General features: G+C 34.8%; 1 pseudogene; it reads left to right on the forward strand.

Moving 5' to 3' along the window:
• LOC134804210 (cytochrome P450 6k1-like) lies at window positions 1-10,639 on the forward strand (annotated as a pseudogene).
• Window positions 10,640-13,803: the final 3,164 nt, after the last annotated feature.

A 13,803-nucleotide genomic window follows, 5' to 3' on the forward strand; every position in this document is an offset into this window, starting at 1 on the left:
ATACCTCGAACTGCAAGCCAACATGGACGTTTTGAAAACGAGTACAGTAACGAAATATCTATTAGCGGCAGCTGTCACCGCGTTCTTCGTCCTATTTTGGATTCTAAGACAAAGATATGATTACTGGAAGAAGCGCGGTATACCCTACGTGAAGCCCATATATTTCATAGGGAATCTAGGTTTTGTTATGAGAAAATCAGTGTTTGATTTTTTCCTCGAGATGAGTAAGAAGTATCCTACGGATTGTGTCGGTATGTTCCTAGGAATCACACCCACGCTAGTGGTCCAGACACCGGAGCTTGCACGGAAAATACTTGTCAAGGATTACAGCAATTTCGAAGACAGGTTCCTGTATTCGGGTCACGCCGATCCGCTTGGATCACTGAATCTCTTCACAATAAAGGTAAGTCAATAAATAGTAATATTATTATTAATAATGAACAAGATATGGATTTTGAAGTCTTAATAAATAATTTTTATTTTATTTAAATACCTACTTATAGTACTTACCTCAAAATTAGTAATGAAGTAATTAATAAGTAACGTGATATTGATATGTGCGTGTCAATATCTGTAATTTAGTAAAAATGTTCAGTTGGTAAAGTAGCAATTCAAATATGTACAATAATTATTAATACAAGTATTATCTGCTTGTGTTTATTTCATTTAATTTCACAATTGCGTTCGGTTCACTGAACTTAAAACCAGTTCTTGGAATTTTTATCATCGGAAATAAGGTAAAGGGCCGCTGTTTCGGTAGGTTAAGGCTCTTGAGATTTTGTATATATTTTTTTAAATATTACTAAGCATATCAATACCTTGAAAGCTTTTGAGTGAGTTATATTAGTTCTTTGTTAATAATTTAATGTATAAACTATAGGGTTTTAGTTGAAACTTTTTTTTATATTATTTTTTTTGTGAACCTCTTATTTGGCTTCCATTTTGTGATACAAATTTAGTTCCTAAGTTCGTGAATTCGTGTCCCCTGTTTCGGAATAAAGTTTTCTTAGAGTAATTGATGATAATTTGCTGATAATCATTTTAAATATTTAACGGTCTTACCTACTTACGAGTAATTGTAAGGTCATATTAAAAATAATACCATTAAAAAAAATGTTTAATTGAGAGCTAGCTTAAAGTTTTTTGTACTCGTCGACTTTAATGATTGAATTAAGACTTCGTAAACCATATGGGTACTTTAATACTTGATTAAAAGCCAAAACTATATTAATAAAAAAATAAAAATAAAATAAAATACATTTTTACTAAAAAAATGTTTAACTATCTTATACGTTAAATATAAACATACACAAAAATAAATCAATTAAATTGAATTATAAATACAATTGTGCTAGTAGTTAATATGAGACTATACGTGAAATATACCTTAAAAATTGAAACTCGGGTCACATTGAAACTCGTTTTATGAGAATTCTAGTGAAAAAAACATATACCGAATTTCGCTCATACGAAGCTTCATGAAATAGGTACATTAATTATTTTCTAATTTATTTTTTTAACTATCTTCGTTGTTATATTTCAAAACAAGCACACAAAAATATTCAAGAAAATCCTTGATTCGTTAGTGGCACGAAATAGGAGACACACGAAAAATAAAATGACCGCTATTTCGTGAGTCGATTTATTGCAATTTTAAGGTATTCCTATGCATATATTCAATCTTTTTTCTTATCAAATCAATTATTAAGGAACCCACAGAAACACTCCCAAAAACTTTTATTCGAATGGGTTTAGCTTTTCCTTCCTATAAGCTTAACAAGTGAGAGCGCGCACCTTACGCCTAAAAAAAGTGCACGCATACAACACAGCTGTTCGCGGCCGTCTGACAGTTTCGACCGTCGTATTATTCTCAGTTTAATCACTAAAATATTGGTTATTATTTTATTGAAGAGATTAAATAATACAGATTTTTTTCATATGTATAATTTGAATAAAAAATATTTGAATTCCTTTATATTTGCGCCAGAAACAAAACTAACGTACTAACACGAACTTGGGGCCCTTTACCTTATACTAAAAATAGTTGGTATCTCGGCTCGTACCAAGACTTTCTTGGAACTTAATATGTAGTTACGAAATATCATTTATATTTGTGTACAGCTTGGTTATCAGTGAAGGAAAACATGAGGAAAAAGACTTAATAAGGTTTATTTCTCTTCTGGGCTGGTGGGTCAGATGCAGAAGGATGTTGCTTTTAGGATTAGGTTACCAAAAACGCATCTAAAATATTACACCGCACCGACAGAAAAAAAACTGTCTGTTTTCGTCTATAAGTACCCGCTGACACGCGCGCAAGACACATACAATTATCTGACAAAAATAAAATTAATCAAAATCAAGCCGATTTTGATTAATTTTGAGTAAGCCATTTAAAATATAGTTTCGAGGGAACATATTAGCAAGACAAAACGCCCTTCTTTCCGTATTTGAATAAAAATGACACCCTGTCAATGTGCAAAAGGAATACAGATAAGTACAAGATTGATGTGTTGTAATTAATTAGTTCTCAATGATTTATTTAGAATCCGATATGGGCCTCGATGAAACAAGAATTAACGCCCATGTTCACGCCATCACGGCTCCGAAAAGTCACAGAACTTATGAACATGAATGCGGCAGAACTCGTAAAAAGAGTGCAGCGCAACTTTATCGAGAGGAAGGAAAATGTCAATCTTAAGGTAACTCACAATGACATAGGATTCTGAATGGATCATACACAGAATTAATGTTCATATTTCTCTGTTCTGTGCAAGTGAGAATTTGTCTTTCAGTCTTTGAGTGTATATTAGGTACTATCATTGTACCAGCTGTATCTTGATTAGGTACTAGTTACACTGTATGACAAGATTTGGATACCATTACAATTTGCACTGTTTTTTATGAAATAGGTAGGTATTTAATTTACTGCTAAAATTAAATCAAAATTGAATAGCCAGGTAACCAATGATTTACCCCTATTTTTCCCCTTTCAGGAAGTGTTCTCTATGTACACCTCTGACACGGTCGCTTTCACTGTATTCGGCCTACGTATTAGCCGCCTTAGCGACCAAGACTCCCCTTTGTGGTTCATCACGAGCCACATGGTGAAATGGACTTTCTGGCGAGGACTTGAATTCAGTACTATATTCTTTTTGCCCTTTCTGGCAAAACTGCTGAGGTAGGTGAACATTATTTTAGGTTTTATGTGCGTGTGAAGTATGATTTCGATTAGGTATGCGCTATACCTACTCGTAAAACTCCTTCCTGCCCTGCGCTTTTAGACGAAATCACGAAACTCAACACTTGATCTGCACACACTCTTATTTCCTTAACAATAAAATTGTGCTAAGATGGCAGCCCGCCTCGTAATTATTTTATCAAGGGGATGTTTTACAAAGCCAGTGACTTGTAACCTTGTAACATATAAGAGTCTCTTTTCTGTTCAATTTGTTATTAAGTAGAGACTTTCCCTTATATTATATCGGTTACCGGCGTTTATAGAATGGCCCCTTATTTGTACATATATAATCAAAAGCCCAGAGAGAAATATTTACCTATCCAAAAGCTTTTTTACCAAAAAACTCCTTTTACAATATACCGGGTGAGGCATGTAACACAAGCAAAAAAATTAGCTATAAATAGTCTGTACTCCTCAAACTGACGAACATTTGTCCAGCGACTTTTAAAGTAACTTGTGTTTTGATTTGTATCACACTTTAAAGTTTATGCTAAGACTCAATGCGAATTTTATATTTAAGGCGTGACCGGCAACGTCATTTACAATGATGATGGCGTACATTGAAGATAATATTTAAATACATATTTACTTAATTTGTATGAAAAATAGGAAGTCTAAAGACTTCATAATTTTCTAAAGTTCTTGAAAAAGAACTTTCGTGTTAATTAATTAGCATCTGATTGGCTTTCAATGTCTTCTTTTATTTTATTTACAGATTACAATTCTTCTCTGGAGGCGCAACAGAGTACATTAGAAAACTGTTTTGGAGCGTTGTCAACGAGCGAAATAAGACCGGCGTATCGAGCGATAAAGATCTCGTTAATCACTTACTGAAATTAAAGGAAAATGTCAAACTCCCTGCCGAGTCTGGATCCAGTAAGTTAAATGATTACGCCCAGCAGTATTATTCGCGCAGGGGCGAAGTGATTTCTTTTAATGCTAGAGCCCGTCTAAACTAATACTGCACCGACTTTGCAAAAACAAGTGTGGTAGTGCCACTGTAAACGTTGAAAACAGGACATCGTTAAGGTGGCACTTTCACACTCTTTCACTTGCCAAGTCGGTGCAGGTTTGCTTGGACGGACCCCAAACATGTTAAAGTATATATTTATGGGACAATACGATTTTTCCGCGGCTATTTACTAAAAACACAATAAAAGCTGTGTATTATTTCAGAGTTAGCTGACGATTTGATGCTTGCACAGGCGGCGGTATTTATACTAGGATCTATCGAGACTTCATCAACGACCCTCAGCTACACACTACATGAGCTAGCCCACCACCCTGAAGAACAGGTAGGGTAGTTCCCCAGTTTAGGCAGGTACCTATAATCGACGTCAAACTTATTTTCACATTTTTCGCCTTATTACAAAGGAGTAGGGTGCAAACGTGTAAGCATATCTTTATCTTCGACTGTACCTAAACTATATTATTGTATTATGGTTTTATTTTATGTTAGTCCAACGGTAACGATTAATTATTTCTGTACCCAGCCTGGCCAAATCAAAATGACACTTTATTCATAGTTATTATCTGTAGGTCATTTACTCTTCTGCTTATCTGTAGTCTCTGTGGCCATAGTAGACACCAAATTGTAGCGAAGGTCAACGTGGAGAAGACCGTCGCTTTTATCTTTTAAGTTTGTACACATACAAACGCAAACAGAAAGTCGGTAGAGTAGAAGGGGAGAAGCTCTTTCATTCTTACTGTAACCACGTCGTCGTCGTCGTGGGCACGTCGGTACGTATACAAATTACAAGAGTCTGTCCCTATGTCGGTCTTCCAGTAATAAATTTTATATGCCGCTCTTCCCCACAATGACCTTATCATTTTATAGGTGGGCCGAGACATATAGGTATAAAATAAATTCGATAAGATTTTCTACAATGCCCACATGGATAAACTATTAAGTTAGATAAAGTAACACCCACCACTTTCGCGCTTGGCATCTCATATTTGTGTTCATTACACTGAATGCATCGATACCATATTCACCCCTATCTGAGACGACATGAACGAAAACTAACATAAAGCCTGTTCAGCCGGGGTACTATTTGCGATGCAAAAGCTTTGCATGGCAAACTAGTTATGGTTTATCGCGAAATTAAGTAGTATTATAAGACTGCAACGTGCTTATTTGTTTTAGAAATGTATTCTTAATAAAACTGTTTCGAACTTAATTCATAATAGGGTATTGGCTCCTAGTTTACTCGTAAGTACCAGCTGCAACTGCAAAAAGCAGCCGGCTCTCGAACAAAACTAATTTAACTTACAATCCCTAGTCATTATAGAATACGATTGTTCAAACTTATACTTAACTTAACCCAGCAATGGGTGGCTTAAATATGAACAGGGTTGCCATAAACTTCAAAATCTAATCTTTACAATACAATTCAAACATGTCCAGTGTTACGGTTGAAACGTCATTCAATAAAGTTTCAGCACATACATGTAACAAATAAAATAAATTATATTCATTATCAAAGGTTATCTCCGTCACTAAAAACAGTAAAAACACAGTATATCAGTCTAAACGTGACATTCGGATGGGAACTGCGGCTCCATTATTGTGCCATCCGAATATCACTTTAACATTGAGCTGAACAAAAACATGACAGTCGCAGACAATTGCCTATAGTTAATATGGAATGGTTAGGTATGTAAAATATTTTGTATCTAGGCGTATAGGCGTATTCGATTTACATTCACACCTACTACTACTACCTACTTTTTGAGACAATCAAGTTAACAAAACATATTTACTCGTAGTTTATTAATTAATTTATTTATTAAGAATACAAATTTGATGACATCTCCGCACCCATCAATTTTCGCTGAACGTACAAGGACAATAAACCGGTAGCTCTGAGAGCTGTTTCCCACTGACGTCCAGTTTTTTGCGGGTACGGTTTTTTGCAGGATCCCGTTTTAGTAGTAAGTACGTGCTAATATAGTAATTTTTACACGAGCATTCTATTTGCGGGATCCTGCATGCATACTACAGAAAATTGGATCCTGCAAAAAACCGTACCCGCAAAAAACTGGACGTCAGTGGGAACCAGCTCTTACGAAGGCCAATACTTCTTTATACTGCCCTGATTACTGATTGACATTGTCCAAGGACCCTATTGTCCAAAATGTATCCTTAAAAATATACGCATTTTACAAAAAAAAACATAATTATATTATTTTATACAAAATCAACATAAATATCATAAAAAGACTACTCTGATTCATATTATAAAGAAAAAATAATGAACATAAGTAACTAACAAAATTAAAAGAAAACAGCATTAGTAAAGAAACTACTTGAAATGTGTAATGGTAGGTATAAATATTCCTGAACTTTTAGCCATATATTTAAATCATCTATAAAATATTTATCTCCAATAAGAAATTAGATATTTTATGATTTCCTGTAAAATCACGTATAGTGTAGTTATGTTGTTTTTGCAAACATCCCTTTATGTAGAAGATCTACAATTTCCATACAACACCGCGTGCCCCTCATGCCTTATTGATGTAGTGTTGTTGTAGCGCTGTCTACAATTTTAGCCTTGTGCGTATGACAATTGCCACCTTATTGCTATTTAATTTTATGACTTCTAAATATTTATAAAATTGGACTTGCCAAACTACTGATATAGGCACAAACGTAGATTTAACTAAATAATAATAAAACATTGCAGGCTTCATTAACTTTCACGCTTCATTGACTTGAATAATCCAGCTTAAAGCAATTATCGCACAGATTAAATACACAGATAATAAAAATAATCTTGTATTAGTCTGCGAGTACGGTTGTACAGAAAATTATCGGTTTCATGAAATCAATTTATAAAAAGACAATTACATATTTGTTCCCGGATTTAGTTTTAAAGTCGTGCGGCGTGTGTAACTCAAACAGCTAATCATTAAAATAACATTGTATTATACCGTAAAAGCCCGTATTCCCTAATTAAATAAATATAGTATAAACCTCTTGGTTAAAAACTTAAAACGCGTTTTCACTAGTAAAAACTCGTGCTTACTAAATATCTTGGTAAGAAGTTGTTTTGACTAATTGATCAATAATTATTAAAGTTTAGTTTAGATTAAGTATATAATAATACAAAATTGCTCCGTGTTCTAAATATCCATTTCCTCTTTCTTGAATGTAGCTTAAGTAATAGTAGTAGGTACAGTCACCTGCAATAATATGTTACACAACGAAGGCTGCACAAATATCTGACACGATCTTATTTGTAGAGCCGTAAGAGCGTGTCACATATTTTTGCGGCCTTCTAAGAGTAACATATCATTGCAGGTGACTGTACACTTGTACAGGTACCTAGGTAGAGGTATAATTAAAATATTTTTAGGTGTCTTAAGATTACTTTTAGGGTCTTCTCTAACATACAGATATCTTAAAAAAGTGTAACATAATAGTGAGTCCTTTTTACTTATTCCCCAGGAAAATCTTTTCAATGAAATTGACACAGCACTAAAGGAAAAGGGAAAAGAGATTTTGGACTACGATAATTTATTAGAGCTGAAGTATCTCTCATCATGCATTAGCGGTAAGGAACCTTTACGTTTACTGACGTTTATTCGAATGTCCCCTATAAGGGCGCTTATGCTTTCCAAGTATAAGGCAACATTGGTAAGGATAAATAGTACCAAAATATATCAATAATATCTACTCGGAATTATTATTAATAAGTAATCACTGTAACAACGTTAGTTTCATATCGTTTAAGCCCGATTAAGATAATATGAGCCGTACTCTTACTTAAGCTTATCAGCTGAAACCAAGTACCTACGGCAGGCAATCGCCTACTTTGGTTTTATAGGCTGCAGGCAGAGAGACTCAAGCGTTCGATTACATCAGATCAGTCCTCGAGAATGAATCGCCTAGTAATACAATTTTTTTGATTTGATATCGACTGGTTTGGTTTGGGAAATAAACCCGGCGTTGATCAATTCAGAGTTAAGGTTGAGTCAGAGACGAGTGTCTCTGCAACCAGCAATAAAGTTATTCATTTATACTTAAATACAGACCACCCAGCACATAAATATTACCTGAAACAATATGAAATTGACGTTCTTAATCAACGGTCAACTTCTTACTAAGTTTAGAGTGGTGAGACTAACCCAGTATTCGTTTATAGAAACATTGAGGAAGAACACACCAGTACCGTATTTAGAGAGGAAATGCAACAACAGGTACCAACTGACGGACGATATAGTAATTGAGGAGGGCACCCCAGTATTCGTGAACGTCATGGCGCTGCATTTTAATGAGAAGTACCACGAGGAGCCCGAGAAGTGGCGCCCCTAGAGGTTCACCAACCCGCCCGACAACGATAATAAAAATTTCACTTTCCTGCCCTTCGGTGAGGGACCTCACTTCTGCATAGGTATGTTTTATTTTTATACTTGCACAATATGTTGCTCTGCTAGATATGTAAGAATAATAAATAAAACACCATAGTTACCTATCCATAATGCAAGTTAGTTGGCATAATAGCTTCTGTCAAATGACCAATCTGGGTTTCGCTAACTGAAGCGTATCTTAATTAGATCAAAACCAAGCATATTCTAAAATTAGAACCCTGTGACCTCAATTGTTAGCCGTATTGAACGTCTCACATCCATACCATGGCGTAGGCAAGGCACCTAGTTATTTTCGCGATAGATGCATATTTGCTACAATGCCGATGCCGGTATATTCGTTTAGTGTGAGAACCTGTTTGCGCATATGGGCTTGTGCACACAAATGAGTGATCCCAATTACTTATCTCTTAAGAGGCTGTCAACAGCCAGCGGTCAAGATATGCTTTTAAAGGGTAAATTAATTGAACATGCCTATATAGGGGTTCCAGCAAGAAAATTAGCTTCGAAGTCCAATTATTTATTGGTGTCCACAGAAAGGAGGCATAACCGCTAAATCATATACACATTTACAAGTAGGGAGGCGACAGTAAAGTGAGGGAGCCTTAAGTATATTTAGGTTTTGACATTACAATCAGGTTTAAGAGATCTTGACTCAGCAACGCTCCAAAAGTATCTGCAATATTTGTCCTCCTGTCATTTAGATAAACTTTTACCAACTAAAAGATTGAGATTAAAATTACCAACCGCGCTTTTTGTCCAAGGCAAAATCATATTATTATTATTATGTTAAAGTTAAGTTGTTTCACAGTTTAGGAAAGCAATGCTAATTGTCATTTTTCTTTCGATTAGTGCCTTGAAAGATAAAAGTTTTCATAAGTTTAATAAAGTATTGAAATCATAATTCTAATATTTAGCATTGACATGAGGAAAGGTACTCGACCAATATATTTTTACATGTAAAAATAAACTCATTTATTGTATAATAAGTGTTATAAAATGAATATAAAACTAAAATTAACTACAATTAATAACTAAAGCTAAAAAATTAAAAATACCTCTCAAAATTTTGCGCCCTTAGTAAGGGGATCTATATCTTAATCCCTAAAGTCCTTTCTCCTATTTTTGCATTCCCTAATATTGTTTGTCATAATGATCAGTTGCCCTAACACTAAAAACCCTAATTTTGTTTTCCCTAATTATTGATTACTTATCCTAATGTTATTAAGCATATTTTTTTGTTTGCGAGGGTCGCAGTTCTAACCCTAACCTAACCCACTTTTGTGGCAGCAAGTTCTAAAACCTAACCATTTTTCAGAACCATACATTATGGAAAATAATCGTTATGACAATTGATCGTTAGGGCATGTGCCCATTAGGTCAAACCAGTTAGGGGAAGTGATTTTAGGACAAACGTTGTTAGGGATTCAAAATGACACCCTAGTAAGGTGCCCATCACGCAGGCAGCGTTCCCGCGCTGGATTGCTATGGCCCGTTTTATATTTTTACATATGTTTTTTCCCTTTCCCTAATAATATAAGTAATCTATAATATAATATATAATAATATAAGTAATCTATAATATAAGTAATCTAAATATGACAAACCATACAAACAAAAAAAATGGGTTTTTTAACTGTCTGTGAACCGCTCCATCAAGATCACTTGTCTTATTTTATTAAATTGATGCGACATTGTTATTTGAGTGGTACAGTTTTGTTTTCATGTTATTTGAGTGGTAGTTTTGTTTCCGTGTTATTTGGGTGGTACAGTTTTGTTTTCATGTTATTTGAGTGGTACAGTTTTGTTTACAGGAAAGCGCTACGGGTTGATGCAAGTGCGTGCAGCGCTCGCGCAGCTGCTGCACAGGTACCGCGTGGAGCCGGTCTCGTCCTACGAGCTCAAGGCCGACCCGTATGCCTTGTTCCTGGCGCCCGCCAACGGAGGCTCGGTCCGCTTCATCCCGAGAACATAGGACGTCCCTTACCTCCCTAACCTGGGCCAATACCGGCACTAGGGGAGGCAACCGTGAATGATAGTTTTAGAGTGCCTAAAGCTTGTAATATACCGTAAAATGGGGTGAGTAGGGTTCTCGGGGAGAATTGGGTTATGAATGGGGAGGGGAGGGTTGAAAGGGGGTGAGATGGGGTTTTAAGGCTACTGCTACAAATTTAATGTATTCCAATTTAAAATGGAGCTATAGTAAAACTCATAACAAAAAAAAATCGATCCAACAATCTTCCGAAATCACCTTTGTATGAAAACCCAACTCACCCCAAATACGAGGGACTACAGGGTGAGGTGGGTTTTCCTGTTTATCGTCAAAGTTATGGAATGGAACTAGGTACCCAAAATAAAATAAAAACTAAAATACAAACGTCCGGAACACTTATTATATACACCATTCAGTTTGCATATGTAAAAATAAAATGTTATCGAGGTTTGAATGTCAGTTTTGCGCCTACTCACGCCATTTTACGGTAGTCTACTAAAAATTGAAAAAAGAAACACAGGGTGGAAAATTAAGTACTAGAGGCAGAAACTGAAAGGATAGTGTTATCTACGTGATTTGCAATCAAGTTATTATAATCGTAAAGCTGGATTAAAAAGTAAAACAAAATCATTAAAATGGAATATTTTTATATCAGTGTCAACCCTACAAAGTTATTTACATTTTAAATTGACACATGTCATGTCATTCAACAGGATCTACTTGTTAGGGTTGAAACATACAGATTATTGCACTAATGTTTAATAAACTGTATCTTTAAAACGGTTAGAAATATTATCGTGATTAATAAGTGAAAAACTTAGAGCATGTAATAACCGGAGTCGCCTTTAAGAGCTTACCCTTCTGCCGAAAACCTTGCACAACTGTGCAAACTTTTGTATGGACTGACGTTTATCTGACATGGCTATTTGTACGTTACGTACAAATCATGTACAAATAGCCATACATTACACGTGCCCCTCCCCCGCAAACAGACAGTACAGAAAATGACAGCCATGGCGTCTCTAGTTACTAAATACTCAAAGGTGAAAAATGAAGTACGTATTAGCCTAAACAATTCCCCGTTTGCGCAAAAGTCCTTCGTTCTGTTCCACCCGATATATCTAAATTACCTAATTACTCTAATTAGCTAATATGTAGTATGCCATAATTATTTTCATAAGTAGTATCATCTGCTTTAAATATTAATAAAACGTTTATTTCGCAAGGCCTTTCGCAAAATGGAAGTCGTAATAACGGTGTATTCCCATTTGTCCCCGCCGGGCACTGATGGGAATAAGTGTTTTCATATAAATCATTCCCATTTGTCCCTGCCCCATGTAAGGCGGCGGTCGCATGGGACAGGGACAAATGAGAAAACACCGTAAGAACGTAATACATTTAGTACAGTCGACGTCAAATATATGTTTACAAATTTCGCTTTATTACAAAGGAGTAAGGTGCAAAAGTGTAAATATATCTTTGACGTCGACTGTACACTAAACGAACTGTGTTCTCTATTTTTATTTTTCTGTCTTACGCTTAGATTGTTATACCTCAATTTTACAAAATAAACATGTAATAATTGCACGGGGTGTGAGGTAAAACCCGAAAAGTCAATATAATTTTATATTGTATATTTAAATAAGAATTTAACAACGTACGGCAGTATGGTTAAACATCAGTCAGTGAGTCCCATTTGCTCAACTTATCGGGTTTGAACGATTTTTTACAAGAATTAATACTGATAAAAAAATATATATATATATATATAAAATGCCCACGACGCACTTATTATATTATCATAGAAAGTATGTATGTAGTATTTATATTATCATAGAAAGCAAACAATGCGTAAATAATGTACAAATTTAAAGGAAAATATATTGGGACAAGTTTAAAATAAATACATATGAAAACTGCATTTTAAGGCTAGTTCAGACGGGCCAATTTTTCGCTCATCTGATTAAATTGACAATTTAATCAGATGGTGTAGACGCAAAAATAAAATTAAAGGACATTGGCTCGCTGATTCCACTATGAAATTGTATAAGTACGTGTGGTCACTAGATGAGATTGACGCCAATATATTTTCTGATCATATCCCGGCTGGATTTTAACCTTACAACCTTGACAACAATAAGCGATAAATAAACACAAAGGCTTAACTTAAAGCTCAAGAGTTAAGATAGTTTGATATGAGTAGGTAAGTACCTACTCATATCAAACTATACACATTCTAGCAGAAATAAGACTTGCCTGGCTCATGTTACTAGGCGCACAACACAAGTAATATTTCAATAGTAGGTAGGTAATATTATAAAGCGAGAGTAAAATCTATCCGTGGGCAAAAATACCAAACCCATTTAAATGAAATTAGGCATGTCTAATTGTCTACTCTAGGTAACTCTAAGTATTGAAAAATGCTGTGCTCTGATGTTTAATTACCTAATAATTAAACGATATATGATGATGATATGATGTTTAAAAAATTAAACCCTGGGGGAATAGAAGGAGAAATGGCATACGTTAGAGTTACCAAATATCAAAGATTTTGCGGCCACCCCATTTTAAGACCGTTACTTAACCTATTTAACAAAAACATAGGGTTTTTCTTTGTCTTTAGCAGTGTTGGGCAAAAAGTAATTGCATTACGAATTATGAATTGCATTTACAAAATGTAATTTGAATTATGAATTGAAATTACGGAAATGTAATTTCTAATTGCATTAAAATTTCACTGCATTACAAAATGTAATTCGCAATGCAATTAGAAATTACATTTTGTAATTTTAATTCGTAATGCATTACAAATTACACTCACTTAGTAAAACATTTGCATGCTATACTTGTTTGTGGGGTTGTGTTTTAATTTTGCAACTCAATTTAAAAAAACTTATCCTCAAAATTTTCAACTAATTTTTTTTTACATACTTGTGTAAGTTTTTTGGTACGTGTTTTAGTTCTTACATTCAACTTTGGACGCTATTTGTGTCAGTCCAAAACAAAAGGGACCTTATGGCGGTATATAGGTAGGTTGATTGTTGTATTTGTACAAGTTGTTAGATTAAAAATAAAATTTAAAAAAAAAAACATATTTATTAGCATTAAGGTAGTTTTTTAAGCACCGCTGTACTCCTGTCCCGCGCCCGCGCCACCAGCGAAGACTCATTCATCCTATGTTCACTTGTAATATACCTAT

Source organism: Cydia splendana, chromosome Z (genome assembly GCF_910591565.1).
Source record: "Cydia splendana chromosome Z, ilCydSple1.2, whole genome shotgun sequence".
NCBI lineage: Eukaryota > Metazoa > Arthropoda > Insecta > Lepidoptera > Tortricidae > Cydia > Cydia splendana.